The sequence below is a fragment of the Asparagus officinalis genome, unplaced genomic scaffold, assembly GCF_001876935.1.
Source record: "Asparagus officinalis unplaced genomic scaffold, Aspof.V1 AsparagusV1_Un115, whole genome shotgun sequence".
NCBI classification, from domain to species: Eukaryota; Viridiplantae; Streptophyta; class Magnoliopsida; order Asparagales; family Asparagaceae; genus Asparagus; species Asparagus officinalis.
In genome coordinates, this window is record NW_017972381.1 from 45281 (window position 1) to 51872 (window position 6592).

The window sequence follows — 6592 nt, forward strand, 5'->3', positions numbered from 1 at the left end:
ATGAAACCCTAGAAAAAGAAATGATAAAGGAAAGGGGTTATACCGAACAGAGGAGACCGAGGAGATTGAGTGCAGACGACGATTGAAGAGTCGACTGGCGATGATGAGTCGACTGGAGGAAAGAAATGAAGGAAAGAGGAGCTAGGGCTATGAAATGAGATCAATGGTCAAGATATGGTCAAAATGATGACTGTAGGGTCAGGATTAAGGTAGGAAAACGGGTCGGGTCTTAAAACATCTCAAATCCAAAACAAAAAGAATTAGGTACCTTGAAAACAGTCACCCGAAGGTCGACTTGCAGTTGACTAAGGGATGTGAGTCAACCCTGAGTCGACTTAAGCTTAAATCCTAATATTTTACAAAAATTCTGAAATAAGACTGTTGCACTTTAAAAAAGTTTTAACAATGAAATGTTTTGACAAGAATTTTGAGTCATAAAAATCTACACATAAATCTTAAATAAGCTTTAAATGTTTATTGAAATATTTTAAGTCAAAAACAAGAGCAACAAAAAACAACAAAAAAAATCTTTAGAAATGAAAGTTAAGCACATTTTGGTGCCCAAATATTTTTGGTACCAATAGGGGTTAGGGACATGACCCCTATCATTTAATATCAAGGCCTTTGGGTTATGAACCCATTTTGGTGTATATAGTGTACGGATACGGTCAAAACAAAATTCGTATTCATGACCTTTTCGATTGCAATGAGTACAATTAAAGGGTCTAAATGGTATGTGTTGACCAACATAAGGTACACAAAAATCATTTACAAAAATAGGTTTATCTTTAAAATTATTTTGCAAACGTGAAGCCTTCTTCAAATCGAAACAAAATTTGGTCAAATGACCCAAACGACCACAAAAATCACATTTGTACACATGAGCATGTTTATGATTTACATTATGTGTGTGTACATGTGTATAAGAAGAAGAAGCTTGATGTGATGCACAATCATGAATAGGCTTGTCAAGCTTTTGTGCATTATGACAAAATTTGGCAATATGGCCTTTAAGACGACAAATAAAACATTTGTGAATTTTGTTATACATATATGCATAGTGTGTAGGTTTCTTAGAAGAATTAACATGGTACTTTGCACACATGTCCATAAGCTTTTTATTATTCGCAATACAAGTTTTTAGTGTTGAATCTAAGATCGATATGCATTTTTTTATTTGATTTAACTCATCATTGTGCATACAAGCATTGCTATTAGAAGTAGGATAAACATAATCATTTACCATAAAGTTTAATTTATTTTTACTAATCTCTACTTCTAACATGGCATCAAATTTTTTATTAAGCAATCTAGTATTTTCTAATCTCAAATTTTCATTGCATTCTTTAAGATTTATATTTTCATTTGCAATGAGATCAAACTTAGTAATTAATGTTTCATGAGAGGATTCCATATTATCATGCTTACTTTTCAAATCAATATAAATATTATATAATTTTTCAAATTCATGTGCAAGCTCATCAAAAGTAATATCATCATCGTTGTCGAGCTCACATACCTCACTAGGGCTATCACCTAGTGGTTGTGTGCATGATCCTCCAATGGAACTTGAAGAAGAAGCCCCCAAAGCTTGTTGGATCGCCTCTAAGTCCCCTTGATGTGCTTCAATAAATTTTTATAAATTATAAACACTATCAAAATGAACAAATTTGTTAGAAAAGGATGAGTGAAAAGCACTAAGCAAATATTCTAATAACAGCTTGTTCATATTAAACATTCTTTCATCATTTTTACTCCATTTGGATTTTTTCGAAGTGGGTACAATATAAACATCTTTAATAACTTCCCATAAATCGAATTGTTTAGATTGAACAAAAAGTTTGAATCTAACATGCCATTGAGCATAGGAAAAAAATATCCAAACGAGGAGCAATATTAATGGCATAACCTAAACTAGATGCACCGTGCATATCCATAATGTATATATGCAAGCAAAAAAAAAAGGATTAGCACAAAAGATAACTTGGATCTTTAACTCAAGGTGATTAGACCTTAAATCAAAGAGCACCAAGCTCTCATACCAATTGTTAGACCCCTAAGGGGGGGGGGGTGATTAGGGTCTTATGCTAATCTAATCATATTTTATGCTAACTAAAACTTATTTATAAATTATTCTTAAAAGATAGATATACAATATATTATGAACAAGAATATGCAATATGAACAAAGAGATATATCCTATATGGTAAAATATATTCAAGGATATATAAACACAAGTGTAAATAAATGTGACATAATACAGAGACGAAAGCGATATATGATGTGAGCACAAATAAAGATGAATGCCAAGCAAACACAAACACACAATATATTCACGAGGTTCGGTCCCCATGACCTACGTCCCCGCTCCTCACCTCGAGGAGATTTCCACTATCACAACCTGGTTTGGAACCAGAACTTCTACACACTCGATTTTCAAGCTCACCGAAAACTCTCACAATCAATCACTATGCAATCACACTATGCACATTAAATGTTGGTCTCTAGCCCGTGTCCTCCTCCTCAAGTGCTCAGATACAATTTCTCCCTAGGCTCGTCAACCGACGTCACTCCTGTTGGATTCGACCCCGTCTCTCACCACTCACTACTCTCGGTGTACAAGTGTATTACAAGAGATATTCACAATATAAGTTCAAATACAATGTTTTGTTCTTTATAATGAATGAGAACACAATGAAGTTCACTCTCACTAATTTACACACCAATACCCACTAATATATTGTATGAAATAATCTAAGCTCAATAAGGGTGTGTGTAATAAATGATAATAATGGAATTCTAATTCAATTTAATATAGCAAGATATGAATATGAAATAATAAGCTATATAAAAGAGTTTAGAAAAACTTCTCTATAAACACAAAGAACTGAAGAAATGATGATGATGATGAATTCCTCAATTGAAATTGAAAGCTTCTTCTTTGTGTAAAACTTCTCTTTTGAAACAAAGCTTGAAACAAGGCTTGAAACACCTCTTAAACACTTGTAAACTTAATTTAAATAAATCTCTTGGTTGGTCAGAATGTTAATTGCACTGGGGTATTTATAACATCCTAAAACATCAGCAAGAACCCAAGTATAAAGACTAAAAAGCCAGAAGAAGATAAAAATTGAAAGTAGCCGTTATAGTATTATTAGTCGACTTAGTACTATTCATGAGTCGACTCATAAGTAGCCGTTACAGGTTAAAAATCAACTTATGAGTCGACTCAAAAAATTCATGAGTTGACTCATCATGCATGGGTTGACTCATGAAGTCATGGGTCGACTCAACAGAAACAAAACTTATTTTCCAGCACAGTTTGTGAGTCGACTTATGACAGGCATGAGTCGACTCAACCTGATGGGTCGACTCATGATGTTTGTGAGTTGACTCATCAGAAACAAAATTTAAACTACGCAGCAGTTTGTGAGTAGACTCAATACTGTTCATGAGTCCAAAAACTGAGAATATAATATTTTTACAAATACAATAAAATATGAAATATATGAGTATGTATATGAATATATATTTGATTTATATCTATGAAATTAAATCAAACCAACTTATTCACGTAAAAACAAACATGTATGAATATAAATATTTATTTATACGCTTATAAAAACTTTGTTTGTGGATAAACCAAAAGCCAAAATATGTATATATATAACTATATATATATATACATAGAAACCAATAAAATGTGTGTGTATGATATTGAGCTTAAAGTACTTAACACACATAATATAATACCCAAGCAATCTTGATCTTCAATATGCTCTATCTTGGTATACTTGCGGATCAAGCGGGAACTTGAATCTTTAACTTGAATTGCATGGTTTCACTCCACTATTCCACCAACCTCCATTGGATATGATCGTGAAAGCTTGATTCCATCCATCCTCTAACATGTTCTTTGTCTATAATAAATAGATAAACACAAATACTAGACAAGCAATATTTATCATAAATTGTTTGTTAAACATCATTAAAACAAGAAGGCCAACAGATTCGATAAATAACCTAAGTGTAGGTGAATATTGACATCATCGATATGATCCATTGTAAAAGTATTTCACAACTTAGATACACAAGTGTGTCGATATCTGTTTTACCTACTAAGGGTAGTATGAGGAGTTGATATGATATTTTTGGAGATGTATGATGTGGTATTTCCTGTATTATCTTTTTTATATTCATTTATTCTTAGTTTTGGAGTTAATATTTAGCCATTCACAATTTGAGACATATGGTATATACATGAGGGTTTCCTTGTTTGGATTATTTCGCTCGACGTACTAGTCTCGTGTTGTGGGTTTATAATTATTAATTTTCTTTATAGTGTTTGTCTCTAGTTCGGTATTAATGTTTAGGTATCTACAATTTAAGACATATGTTATATACATGAGGGTTTCCTTGTTTGTATTATTTTGCTCGACGTACTATGTCTCGTTTGGGAAAATGATCTAGGTAGACTATGCACTTATAGGTAGAGCCTCCATCATACTTAGTAACACTTCCCCCTGGGGGAGGATGAAGATGATCTTGCTGTAGTGCTCTGACGCTCTTGTTATTGTTCTTTTTGTTTTAAACTTCTTTTCAGGTAGCGAAGCAGAGTTTCAGAGAGCCGCAGGTTGACGGACGTTCAGTATAGTCACTGTCATTTCATTTATTAGTTATTTTTGCTCCACCAATGTTTAGTCTTGTATTTATTGGATTATTAGATTTGTATTTCATTTTGAGAGTTGAGAGCCTATGTATTTTCTTTTGACTCGGTGTATTGAGACGTTTATCCTTTTGTATCAGATTGTTGAACAACTTTACTCAGTTAAGACTTGACCATTTATGAGACTTATCATTTACTTCCATGTCTGACTTTCTATATTCATCTCTTTTATATCTACTTGTACATGTACTGTTTTATTAATTCCACTAGAGAGATATTTCTGTGATGGTGAAATATATCGTTGCACAGTATGGGTGCATGGCAGGTTTGACATCATTGGATTCACCTTGGACTGCAGCCTTGTGTGAACCCAGGGGCTTCACAATCCACTTATAATAATTAATCAGATATTAATTATATTATCTCAAATTTTTGGGGTTTTACACACACGTATTACTTTGCGGCATTTGCCTGACGCCTTGCCGCTAGAAGAAGCCGAAGACAAGTACTCTTCGAACTTCGCTTGATCGAACTCTATAACGAGGGACTCAATAGTCGTCCCTGTAGCAATCTCGTCAAATTTCCCCACCACCATTTCATCTGAAAGAATAGTATCTCCCACTATGATCAACATCTTCTATTTCTCGTAAAATGAGATCTTAAAATTTATATTAAATTGAAGTGTTTATTACAAATTGAAATCACTTTTACACATAAGCAGAGAGAATTAATTCGATCTCTCTTTGTTTAATGTGGGTTCTTTAGGGTGATAGGATGCCTCCGTTGATGCTCGTGTCGAGTTTGCTTTCCTTTGACAATTCGAACGAGGTTGCGGACAAACTTCAGTGTGTGGTAGAAGTTTGGTTAGATGAGTTCGAAGGCCGAACAAGTGCTTGATTGCTTGTAGGCCGTGTATGCCGAGATCTTGAAGTTTGGTCCTCTTCTCCTGAGGATTCGAACAAAACTGCCAATAAGCTTCGTCGCGTGGTAGAACCTTTATCGGAGTTTAAATACCCAAGGTAGGATATTTGAGAGCCGAGTGCACAAGATGCTAGGTTCATCTCCTTGCCTCCGCACCTTTCCTTTCTTTTCTGCCCCCATTTTCGTGTAGCCATCAATGGCTTTTTATAGAGGAGAATGACTAGTAACCACCCCCTCAAAACGTGAAAAATGGGCACAACCACTTCCACGTTTCAAGCTTTAGTGGCTGACTTGGTCAAGTTGTGCAGGCGAGCTTGGCACATGCAGGCGAGGTTGGAGTATGCAGGTGAACCTTGTAGGCAAAACTATCAGGCGAGCTTCAAGCGTTTAGGCGAGCTTGGCTCATGCAGGTGAGGTTGGAGTATGCGGCCGAACCTCGTATGCGAAGTTATCAGGCGAGCTTCAATTAATTCAGACGAGCTACAAGCGTTCAAGCGAGCTTCGCTCATGCAGGAGAGCTTTGTAAGTTAAGCGTTTAGGCGAGCTTGGAACATGCAGGCGAGCTTAACTTCGTTCAGGAAAAGCTCCATGTTTAGGTGAACTTGGCCTTATCCGAAGAGTCAAGTATTCACGCAAAATTGGCTTTGCTTATTTGATTCAAACGATATTAGGCGGACTTACCTTGAATGTTCAGGCGAACAAGTAGACTTAGCTTGGTTCAGGCGAACCCTAGTCTTGCAGGCGAAGTTCAAGTGTCGAGGAACATAACTTACTGCGAAGAACGAGTCATAACTTTCAAACCATTAGTCGAAATTAGACGAATTATATAAGAAAATAGACTATCTCGACGAGGCAGGGCCGACAAAACCCACCGAAGTTTGGTTTGCGTTTGTTTCACTAAATTTTCTCCAGTTTGAGAGATATCAGTGTTTTTGTCCGTTCTTCTAAATTTCTCTATTAGGGATAAATGCAATTTTATTTTGCCTATATATATAATTTTACTTA